Below are 12,500 nucleotides of genomic sequence, written 5' to 3' on the forward strand. Positions count from 1 at the left end.
ATTTGGCTTGTCATACCGCTCACTTGGCCTGGGATTGCCACTCTGCAAACGAACTTTTCATTTTTGTAACACCAGCTGCAGGCGCACTTGAGGGTTACATTCTCCCAATTACTGCAGATTGAGTGACAGACAAGAGTTCATTCCACTCTGGGAGCAATGGTTTCTGCTCCTCCCATCTGAGTTGGAGAGTTCTGGAAGCAGATCAATAGCTAGGTCTCCTGGTGCTCCACTCGTCCCAGGCTCTGGTGCCACCCAGTGCTTGACACTAGGAAAAACGAAAAAGTCCCGCACGACATCCAAAATATAAAACTTGCTCTTCTTTATTAATACATGTTAAAAAGGTTAAAAACCTGGACGAGGGACGCGTTTCGCAATATGCTTCCTTATTCACAGTCCTTCACAAAGTAACATACAGGATTCATTTAAAAGCCAAGGGTGGAGGAAAAAGGGGAGGGGGAGAACAGACAGGAAAAGATGTCATATATTAATAATCTGCAAAAAAAGAACAAAACAAAATGAAACATTATTATATCACAATTTAAAAAAATACATGAAAAAAAACATTTTATCAGGCTCAATATAAATATAATAAATCATTTTTAAGATTTAAACCTTCTGGATATCTTGTGTGCATATAATAAATCCATTTTGCCTCACGATAACGTAGTATTTTCTTAATGTTGCCACCTCTCTTAGGGAGTTTAACTCTTTCAATGGCGTTAACTTTTAAGCTGCTACAATCCCCATGGTGTTCTTTTAAAAATGCTGTGAAGCCCCTGACAGGCTTCTAGATGTTATATTTGTGGCATCATAAACATGTTCTGATATGCGACGTCTCAACATTCTTAAAGTACTCCCAATGTATTGTTTCTTACATGATTCACATGATATTAAATATACTACATTAGAAGTACCGCAATTGATTAATGAATCTATATTGTAGCTTCTATTCATCGCAAATGATACAATACGTTTTGTGTTTTGCATGAATTTACATAAACTACAATTTTTTTGGCCATATTTGACTGATCCTGTAGTTGGTAACCACATAGAATCGCTCACAATATTAAAATTATGAGATCTGATATTATGATCACTTGGGGCCAGAGTGTTACCCAAAGATTTGTTATTTCTGGAAACAAATCTAACCCCCTGTTCCAAGATTTTATTAAGGGTGGGATCAACTGACAAAATCAGAAGAAATGTTTTTATGATGTGTATAACACTATAAAAATAAAGGACTGGAAATATTAAAAATATATTGCTCCTCCTACCAGTTCATGCAAATATTTGCCAGAGACGGGAGAATTTCGTTCCCATGGAACATCCTCTATTTTGGATATAAAAATCATCAGAAAACATAAAAATAATATTTTTTTAGCAAAAATTCTGTAGCAGTCAAAATAAATTCTTGCAAATCTGGCGAATAATTACTGTGTCTTTTCATCTGGTATTTGAGGGCAATAAGTGCAAGATAGTGAGGGATAGATGAATACAATGACTGTACGTCACAGGTTATCTATATATATAATTGCCTTATTCTATCTGTCTGTCTGTCATGCTCCAAAATTGTGTCCTTACGGTGACAAACAGCGGATTGGCCACTGGGCTCGCCATGGCCCCGCCCCCCACACGGATTGGCCGCTCGCCTCGCCTCGGCTCTGCCCTCTCGCACGGATTGGCCTCTCGCCCCGGCCCCCTGCACGCATTGGCAACTCGGCCACGCCCCGCCCCCCTCACGCATTGCATGCTCGCTCTGGCCCCGCCCCCCGCACGCATTCCCCGAACCGACTCCCAGGTGAGTGCTGTACCCCCGGGAGCCCACATCAGCGTACGAACACACACACACGCACACACATAAGAACACACACACACACACATCAGATCACACTCACACACACCTCACACACACATCAGATCGCATCCACACACTCACAACATCCCGTGATATCGCTTGCTTCTCGGCGGCGATACTGTGCGTGCAGTGACCTTCCAGGACCTGCCGGAGGATCACATGGCCGGAAGCATGTGGTATCTCCGGATGTTGTGATTGTGTGAGCGCGTATGTGCGATATCGTCAGTGTGTGTGAGTGTATGCGATCGGATGTGTGTGAGTGTGTTCTGATGTGTGAGTGTGTGTGTGTGAGTGTATGCGATCGGATCTGTGAGTGTCGGCAGAGGAGCACGGCGTGCAGCACAGCTGCTCGGACCGCCCACCGGTGGGCACAGGGAGAAGTGGGGTGTGTGTGTGAGTGTATGTGATCAGATGAGTGCGTGTATACTGTCTGATGTGTGACTGTGGAGCACGATGGGGGGTGCACAGCATGGGGGATGGAGCACGATGGGGGGTGCACAGCATGGGGGATGGAGCACGATGAGGAGTGCGCAGCATGGGGATGTAGCACGATGGGGAGTGCGCAGCATGGGGGATGGAGCACGATTGGGGGTGCGCAGCATGGGGGATGGAGCACGATGGGGAGTGCGCAGCATGGGGGATAGAGAACGATGGGGAGTGTGCAGCATGGGGGATAGAGCATGATGGGGAGTGCACAGCATGGGGGATAGAGCACAATGGGGAGTGCGCAGCATGGGGGATGGAGCACGATCGGGAATGCGCAGCATGGGGATGTAGCACGATGGGGAGTGCGCAGCATGGGGGATGGAGCACGATTGGGGGTGCGCAGCATGGGGGATGGAGCACGATGGGGAGTGCGCAGCATGGGGGATAGAGAACGATGGGGAGTGTGCAGCATGGGGGATAGAGCATGATGGGGAGTGCACAGCATGGGGGATAGAGCACAATGGGGAGTGCGCAGCATGGGGGATGGAGCACGATCGGGAATGCGCAGCATGGGGGATGGAGCATGATGGGGAGTGTGCAGCATGGGGGATGGAGCACAATGGGGAGTGCGCAGCATGGGGGATGGAGCACGATGGGGGGTGCGCAGCATGTGGGATGGAGCACGATGGGGGGTGCGCAGCATGGGGGATGGAGCATGATGGGGAGTGCGCAGCATGGGGGATAGAGCACGATGGGGAGTGCGCAGCATGGGGGATGGAGCAGGATTGGGAATGCACAGCACGGGGGATGGAGCACGATGGGGAGTGCGCAGCATGGGGGATGGAGCACAATGGGGAGTGCACAGCATGGGGGATGGAGCACGATGGGGGGTGCGCAGCATGGGGGATGGAGCACGATGGGGGGTGCGCAGCATGGGGGATGGAGCACGTTTGGGAGTGCGCAGCATGGGGGATAGAGCACAATGGGGAGTGCGCAGCATGGGGGATGGAGCACGTTTGGGAGTGCGCAGCATGGGGGATGGAGCACGATGGGGAATGCGCAGCATGGGGGATGGAGCACAATGGGGAGTGCGCAGCATGGGGGATGGAGCATGATGGGGAGTGCACAGCATGGGGGATGGAGCACGATGGGGGGTGCGCAGCATGGGGGATGGAGCATGATGGGCGGTGCGCAGCATGGGGGATGGAGCACGATGGGGGGTGCGCAGCATGGGGGATGGAGCACGATGGGGGTGTGCAGCATGGGGGATGGAGCACGATGGGGGGTGCGCAGCATGGGGGATGGAGCACGATGGGGGGTGCACAGCATGGGGGATGGAGCACGATGGGGGGTGCGCAGCATGGGGGATGGAGCACGATGGGGGGTGCACACCTCCCCCCAAAAACACATACATACACACACCGCCACACACGCACTGCACAACACACCACACACACACTGGGAACCACAAACACTGCCCTACACAGACACCCACATACACAGACAACGCCGCACACACACAACACCCAACACACAAACACCGCGGCACACACAAATATACGCACATACCGCACAACACACACATTGCACAAAACATACCTCCCCCCAAAACACACACACACACCCCACACCCACACAAACCGTGCAACACACACACACAACACTACAGACACACAGCGCTCTACAAACAACGCAACACACAAACAACACCGCTCTCACCCCCCGCCACACCCAGACAACACCCAGAACATGTACAGCGCCCTACACAAACACTTGGTAACTACACACAACAACATCTATATATATATATATATATATATATAACAAAAATCATACATTAATTACACAATACGTAAATTCTAGAATACCCGATGCGTAGAATCGGGCCACCTTCTAGTCCATCTATAATTACTTTGCCACTGGACATTATTCATTATATTTAATACATGTTTAGAATCTTGTAGAAACCTTTGAGAATTCTGCGCTAACGTTTATAATCTTTTATCTACCCACTCTGAAAGATGTTCTAACAGTGAATCAATTCCTGAAACTATGGGGCGGAAAATTGGAGGAAACTTTCCTTTATGCAGTTTTGGCAATGCATGAAATAGAGGTGTTTTTGAAGATATGGGGCACAAATATTCAGCTTGTTTGTTATTTAAAATCCCCAAATGTACATCTTACTGCAAAATAATCTGTAATGATTCTTTTATTTTTCCCAAAAGATTACATGAAATTTTTTTATATGTATCCTGATCGCTGAGCATGCTATTCAATTCCCTTTCAGATAGACATTTCTCCAAAACTGCCATGGAACCGCCCTTGTCAGAATTTCTAATTATTATATATGGGTTGGTGTTCAATAATTTCAAAGCGGATTTTCGTCTTAGAAACATTGGAAAAAAAAATCTCTCCTTGTTACGTAACCTGGTTAATTCAATCTCTACCATATGTTGATAATCTTCCATCGGTTGCGTCCTAGTCCTGAACATCCTGTTTAGACTAGGACGCAACCGATGGAAGAATAAATTCTTCCACTATTAAATTCAGAATGTGTGCAATGCAGGGAACGTGAGTGACGTTGCCCAAATGTAACACAAGTCAGACAGTTCCAGCATCACAATAAATCCCAGCTATAATAATTCCCCAGATACAAGGAGTTATCCAGCATAAGATTTGTTTGTGGATCTTTTGAGAACAGTAGACTAATTTAGGTATACTGACCATAAACAATGGGTAAAGTTAAAAGATGATTCCTCCCTATGGGTTTTTTTCTCCTTTCCATAGATAAATGAATCTTTTACTTCAATTTAGACATCTTTTCTTGCTTACCTAAGGCGGACTTTACACGCTGCGACATTGCATGCGATATCGTGCCACTGATGGGGGCGGGTGCTATGTGGTGATCGCTGCCATAGCGAACATTATCGCTACGGCAGCGTCACACGCACATACCTGTGCAGCGACGTCGCTGTGACTGGCGAACCGCCTCCTTTCTAAGGGGACGGTTCGTTCAGCGTCACAGCGACGTCACAACAGCGTCACTGAATCTCCACCCAATATAAAAGGAGGGGCGGAGATGAGCGGCCAGAACATGCTGCCCACCTCCTTCCTTCCTCCTTTTCCGGTGGACGCAGGTAAGGAGATGTTTGTTGTTCCAGCGGCATCACACATAGCGATGTGTGCTGCCGCAGGAACGACAAACAACATCGTACCGGTGGCAGCAGCGATATTATGGAAATTAAGGACGTGTCAACGAGCAACAATTTTGCACGTTTTTGCGCTCGTTGATCATTGCTCATTTGTGTTATACACTGCGATGTCGCTACCGGCACCCGATGTGCATCACTAACGACGTGACCCCGACGATATATCGGCAGCGATGTCGCAGCGTTTAAAGTACCCCTAACACTTGTTGCAGGTTTGGGAGATAATGCTCACTTGTGCCTCTCTATATCCCCCAGGCATTTGGAGTGGACACCATACTACACATAACATGGGTAAGCAGTTTGTTTTTTTTTTCAGATACTACTATATAATGGTTTTTCTCCTTGCTTGCACTGACGCTTTACTTTGGAATATACTGGCATGTTTGCCTTACCATATCTTGGGAGCAGATTGAGTTTGTACATATGCCCATTTGATATATTTATATGGTCCATTCTTCATGTAACGGTTCCTCTTTTAAAGATCCTATCTTTAAAATATATGTATGTTTTGTCAAATTTGTTTATCAAAATTTCCATCTAATTTTAACCCCCTCACCACCCGGCAATTTTTTTTAAAAAAAAAAAAAATAGTTTCAATGGGGCAAAAAGGGGTGATTTGAACATTTATTTCATTTTATTGTGTCATATTTTTAAAAACTTTACACTTTTTATTTTTCTAGTCTTCTTAGGGCACTTCAAGCTCACACTGTCTGATTGCTTCTGCCGTTCAAAGCCATGGCTATGAACAGCAGAAATACTGATCTTTGGTGAATGCCTGCGCTCAGCCAACATGCATAGGAACTACATTATGATAGGAACAAGGGGTCATTAGATGACTCCTGGTTGTCATGACAACCCATCGGTGCCATAATCACGGTGCATTAATGGTGGCGGGGAATGGTGCACTCCCTGACGGAGCGTGTTAAATTTCTCTGACAGAGATTAATAGTGGGATTTAACTAGCAAACAGGTGCAGGTGGATCTCCAATCCACTCTTGCCTGTTAGCTGTGGTAAAATAAGGGTTATCAGATCTGGTGTGTAAAAAAAAAAAATAAAACTCCTTTCAAGGGCTCCATTTATGGCTGGCTGTATGTGGGCAGAGAGGCAAACTGCCCAATCACTTGGCTTCCAATGAGGTTCAGGTGAAGTTCACGTCCAGAACAGAACTTTATCTACCCACAAATCCTGAACTTTCACGGGTCCCGCTGATCTCTAATCTTGAGTATCTCATACAATGATTTGACTTGCAACAATTTAGGATGTGATTACTTATTCAAATTCTTGCCATGTCACTGCATTGCTACTTCTTTACTCCTAAGATTCTAAATTTTAATTTTTATTATTTTGCTAGTATTTTGTAACCTTTGTCTTTCAACACTGCCTCAATCTTCTGGTCATGCTCTCGATCAAAGCCATGCATATCTCGTCTGAAATCTGATCCAAGTCTCTTCTCCATGTTCTCAATGTGGGTGCATACTGGTCAACTTACTTGGGTATGTATACAGTTTTTCTTCAACTTTACCCAGAAATGTTTGACTAGGTTGAAGTCTGAGAACCATGGGGAATTAATCCAGCACCTCTACTTCATTGTCAGTGAACCGTTTCTCGATGTATACTTTGGGTCCCGCTTGGACATTGTTATCCTTATCATACACCTAGTACTCGAGTGTACAAAATAACTCATCTTGTAGAATACTGACATATCAGCATTGAGACCACCATCGATCCTAGTCAAGTATCCAACACCTTTTGGCTGTGAAACAACCCCATATCATTAGGCTTCCCCCAACAAACTTGACAGTTCCTTTTACTTTCTCCATCTGTTAGCCCCCTTTTCCATTTTTTTCTTCCAGACTAATTTGCACCCATCACAGCCCAGTCTATTGAATTTCGTCTCATCGCTGCAAATCACCCATTTCCAATTTTCTACCATCTACTTTTCTGCAAGCTTGAGTTGACGCTTCTTATGACGATATTGAAGTCGAGGCTTCTTCACCTTTTTCAGGCCACCATTGCAGACTTGTGTAACGTGTGTCACACAGTGCTTGCATGGACATCTGTGATCTCACTGTTATGAAGCATACGAGCCACCTCCACTGCAGTGTTTGTCGCACCACAACTGATAGAACTTGTAATGAGCCAACTTGTTGACTCCGATATGTTGCCTGGGCATCCACCTCTTGGCTTTTGAATAAATGAACAGACTACATTTCGTATTTATCCAAATGTCATGGCTCTGACATGATGCAGTTTGACAATTTTCTTGTCTGAGAGACCACTGTCGATGAGCTGCATGCTGCTGTTTCTCTTTTCTTGGGAATTTTTTTTTATAGCTGCTTCTCAATTTAAACAAATAACCTTTCAATTGTGCATCAACCTAGTAACACACTAAGCTATTAGGGACTGTGAGAAAAGGTTGTAATTTATAGGGTACAGAAAGAAATAGATTTTTTTTCCACCACCAGAAGGAAAACAGTAACAATGCAGGGACATGATAAGAATCTGTATAACTAATCACATATTAAATAGTTGCAAGTCAAATTTGTGTATGTGATAGCTAAGATGATTGTCTATAAAATGAAGGTAGTCTCACACTCAAATCTGTAGTGGATGATGAGATATGGAGCCTGAATATCAAAAGCTCAAAACATTGTTACTCTTTTGTTCGTCAGTGTATATGGTTTGATTATATACAATGGTTGAGTATTAGTGCCTTTTGTGCTGTATTTCCCTTACTCACACGATGATTCATATTGATATTTTTAACATAAAATATGAAATGGACAATTAACACCTTGTCATCACGTGCAGAATATGTGTTATTGCACAATGACTATTTATCAAACTTGTGACTTTTAGGATCGCTACTTCCAATAGGTGGCGCTGTGCTAGAGTTTGTCTCCTTTACTGGAGAGACAATTTGAATATTTCTTAGAAGGGCGTGGCAGCTATAAGTCCCCTTACCTGGCAGCCAGACTGGCTTGCAAAGTCTCCTTAAGGAGAATAGTGTTCCCCCGTGGTCCCCACATAGCTTTCTCATGAGCCAGATCAGACACCCCCATACTTTGCACTGACGAGGGGCAAGCACCCCGAAACACCGTGTCTGCAAATTGGGATTCTGATCTGGCTTATATATCCTGAGTCATATTGCAAAGGATTGTTGAAAATCCACTTGTGACTTTTAGGATCGCTACTTCCAATAGGTGGCGCTGTGCTAGAGTTTGTCTCTTTTACTGGAGAGACAATTTGAATATTTCTTAGAGGGGCGTGGCAGCTATAAGTCCCCTTACCTGGCAGCCAGACTGGCTTGCAAAGTCTCCTTAAGGAGAATAGTGTTCCCCCGTGGTCCCCACATAGCTTTCTCATGAGCCAGATCAGACACCCCCATACTTTGCACTGACGAGGGGCAAGCACCCCGAAACACCGTGTCTGCAAATTGGGATTCTGATCTGGCTTATATATCCTGAGTCATATTGCAAAGGATTGTTGAAAATCCACTTGTGACTTTTAGGATCGCTACTTCCAATAGGTGGCGCTGTGCTAGAGTTTGTCTCCTTTACTGGAGAGACAATTTGAATATTTCTTAGAGGGGTGTGGCAGCTATAAGTCCCCTTACCTGGCAGCCAGACTGGCTTGCAAAGTCTCCTTAAGGAGAATAGTGTTCCCCCGTGGTCCCCACATAGCTTTCTCATGAGCCAGATCAGACACGCCCATACTTTGCACTGACGAGGGGCAAGCACCCCGAAACACCGTGTCTGCAAATTGGGATTCTGATCTGGCTTATATATCCTGAGTCATATTGCAAAGGATTGTTGAAAATCCACTTGTGACTTTTAGGATCGCTACTTCCAATAGGTGGCGCTGCGCTAGAGTTTGTCTCCTTTACTGGAGAGACAATTTGAATATTTATCAAACTGTAGTTTACTTGTTTTTTCTGAAAATATTTGTTATCGTTAATACTTTCTTAGTTCTCAAAGTAACATTAGTCAGATCAGTCTATGACATTGAGGGCCAGTGAGACATCCCCTCAACTTCATCTGCAAGACTTTTTACTTACCCCAATAATTTAATTTTCAATGTCATACAATGTATATTTCTTTATATATTTTGGTCAAGGAAAGAAAGACTGTTAGATTGGTAGATGTGATGCCATAAGAAAGGTTTAATGGCATCAACATATTTTATCTTTCCTATTCCAAATTCCTGAAGCCTTAATATTTTGATATTTGCACAGAAAGACAGAAAAGCTTGCTCTTTGACTCTTTTCTTTTTGATTAAGTTGATTTCTTTACTTTTACCTTTCCAGTTAAGTTAAACAGGCACAACTTTATATATTTGAATTAGAGACAGATGCATTTGTAGAGGAAGAAAAAGTCTATTACATAGCTACTAAATCATAGCAATGGTGCTGGTATTAATCAATAAAACCATTTATTACCTGACTAATTTACATTTCAGCCTTTTTTAGGCTTAAAAACAAATTCATTTTGCTTTTCCAATTGACTAATCCCTGGCAGAAAGAAAATCATAGTTAGCAACAGGGCACAAATCTAACAGGAATCTTAGAGCTCATGCATATGGAGCCTGTATGGAGTTGAACATCCTCCTTGCCCTCCTTCATTGAAACCCATGGGTATAGAGATATTTTTCTTTAAAAGCAGTTGCAAAAGCTCTTACCTTTCTACATAACAGGAGAGTATACAGATATCATAGGGTCTCACAAATATCATAGGGTCTCAGCAAATTTCAGAAAGGGCCCTATCTTCCATTATTGTCTGTTAATGTCTTGTGATTGGATCTGGTAGAACTAAACTATAGAACTCCTAATAAGTTATAAAAATCCGCATGCAATTACCTCCCAATAGGAACAACAGTAGAAAAACTGTATACCTTTGTCATAAATCACATGAAGCAACTCACTTCTAGGTTGCCAGTAACCATAGGCTCCAATGCAGTAATGTAACTGACTTCATGGAAATTAAAGTCTAATCAAACATGCCATCTTTTTTTCTTTTAGGCTCAGGAAAATATATATATATTTACTAGCACCTATAGAAATGGGCCCAATGCTATCGCATCGGGAGTGCAGTGGAATAAACATCTGTCTATGCTTAGTGGTGCTAACAGGAGCAGTGTTGAGTGGGGCTGGTGGCATACAGATCTGGTGAGGGGGTATGTAGGCATACAGTTCTGGTGGGGGGGCTGGGGGCATATAGATCTGGTGTGGGGCGTACAGATCTGATAGGGGGGTTGGGGGCATACAGATTTTGTGGGGGGGCATACAGATCTGGTTGGGGGCATACAGATCTGGTAGGAGGGGCATACAGATCTGGTGTGGGGGCTGGGGGCATACAGATCTAGTGGGGGGGCTGGAGGCATATAGATCTGGTGGGGGGGCTGGGGGCATACAGATCTGGTGGGAAGGCATATAGATCTGGTGGGGGGCTGGGGGCATACAGATCTGGTGGAGGGGGGCTGGGGGCATACAGATCTGATGGAGGGGCTGGGGTCATACAGATCTGGTGGTGGGGGCCGGGGGCATACAGATCTGGTGGTGGGGCATACAGATCTGGTGGGGGCTGGGAGCATACAGATCTGGTGGGGAGAGCTGGGGGCATACAGATCTGGTGGGGGGGGCTGGAGGCATACAGTTCTGGTGCGGGGGCTGGGGGCATACAGATCTGGTGGAGGGGGGCTGGGGTTATACAGATCTGGTGGGGGGGCTGGGGGCATATAGATCTGGTGGGGGGGCTGATGTCCTTTGCAGTAATGAGCACATTGTGCTCCTGCTGGTTCCCATCTGTCCCCTATTATGCCGTGTCTCACCTGTCCTCCATGCCCGCGGAGCCTCCAGCTGCAGCACAGAGACTCCTCCATGATAGCGTCCGGTGTATGAAGCGGCCGCTGCAGGTTGATGTCATGGCTTTACTGCAGTTAAATGCTTTATGGCGCCACAAAGCATTCAACTGCAGTAAAGAGCTGACAGCAGAAGCGACGGCCCCGGACAGGTGAGTATACAGCAGTGTGTGTGTGTCTGTTCAGTGTATACATGCATGTGTGCTATGTGTGTGTATGTGTTCGGTGTCTGCTATGTGTGTCTGCTGTGTGTGTCTGCTGTGTGTGTCTGCTGTGTGTGTCTGCTGTGTGTGTCTGCTGTGTGTGTCTGCTGTGTGTGTCTGCTGTGTGTGTCTGCTGCGTGCGTCTGCTGCGTGCGTCTGCTGCGTGCGTCTGCTGCGTGCGTCTGCTGCGTGTACGTATGCGTGCGTGCATGCAGTGAGGACCTGGAAGCCGGTGCATCGTTCGAACTGCGGCTGCGCAACGGACAATGCTGCAGTGCATGACGGAATAGGGGAACAGACAAAACTGGTGATTATGTAAGTAGATATATATTTATTCACTTACATAGCGCTATTGATTCCACAGCGCTTTACATACATTGGCAACACTGTCCCCATTGGGACTCACAATATAACGTCCCTCTCAGTATGTCTTTGGAGTGTGGGAGGAAACCAGAGTACCCGGAGGAAAGCCACGCAAACAAGGGGAGAACATACAAACTCCTTGCAGATGTTGTCCTTGGTGGGATTTGAACCCAGGACCCCAGCGCTGCAAAGCTGCAGTGCTAACCACTGAGCCACCTCCATTTAAAATCAGAAACATTCTGAGGTACATTAGAGGAGCAATTTCATATGCTGATTACACCAAATTATACACTTCTTCCTGTCATCACTGCTGCATTACTACAAAAAAACAACGATTTTCTGTCTGCAGTCTTTAAAATCATGTCTTAGCTCTAGCTAAAACTGAATATGTCAAAAACTTAACTTCATAAATTCAACATTGCCATTTCTGTACGTGGTTCTGTAGAATGGCACGGGATGCTAGTCATGGGTGAGGGATTGACTACAGACACCTCGACACGCTACATGAAATTACTGCTCCTGGCTGGGTTTGTGAACTTGGGTTGCATGGGCTGTGTAAACATGCAGGCTGTTTATTGCCAATGACA

General features: G+C 45.4%; 1 long non-coding RNA gene across 1 annotated transcript in view; it reads right to left on the reverse strand.

Moving 5' to 3' along the window:
• Window positions 1-411: 411 nt before the first annotated feature.
• The window catches only part of LOC142311029 (uncharacterized), a 65,423-nt gene continuing 53,334 nt past the window's right edge, over window positions 412-12,500 (reverse strand). The window contains exon 3 of the long non-coding RNA XR_012754233.1: window positions 412-492. This is a non-coding gene — a long non-coding RNA (uncharacterized LOC142311029). The remainder of the gene's footprint in view (window positions 493-12,500) is intronic.

This window comes from Anomaloglossus baeobatrachus, chromosome 5 (assembly GCF_048569485.1).
Source record: "Anomaloglossus baeobatrachus isolate aAnoBae1 chromosome 5, aAnoBae1.hap1, whole genome shotgun sequence".
Lineage (NCBI taxonomy): Eukaryota > Metazoa > Chordata > Amphibia > Anura > Aromobatidae > Anomaloglossus > Anomaloglossus baeobatrachus.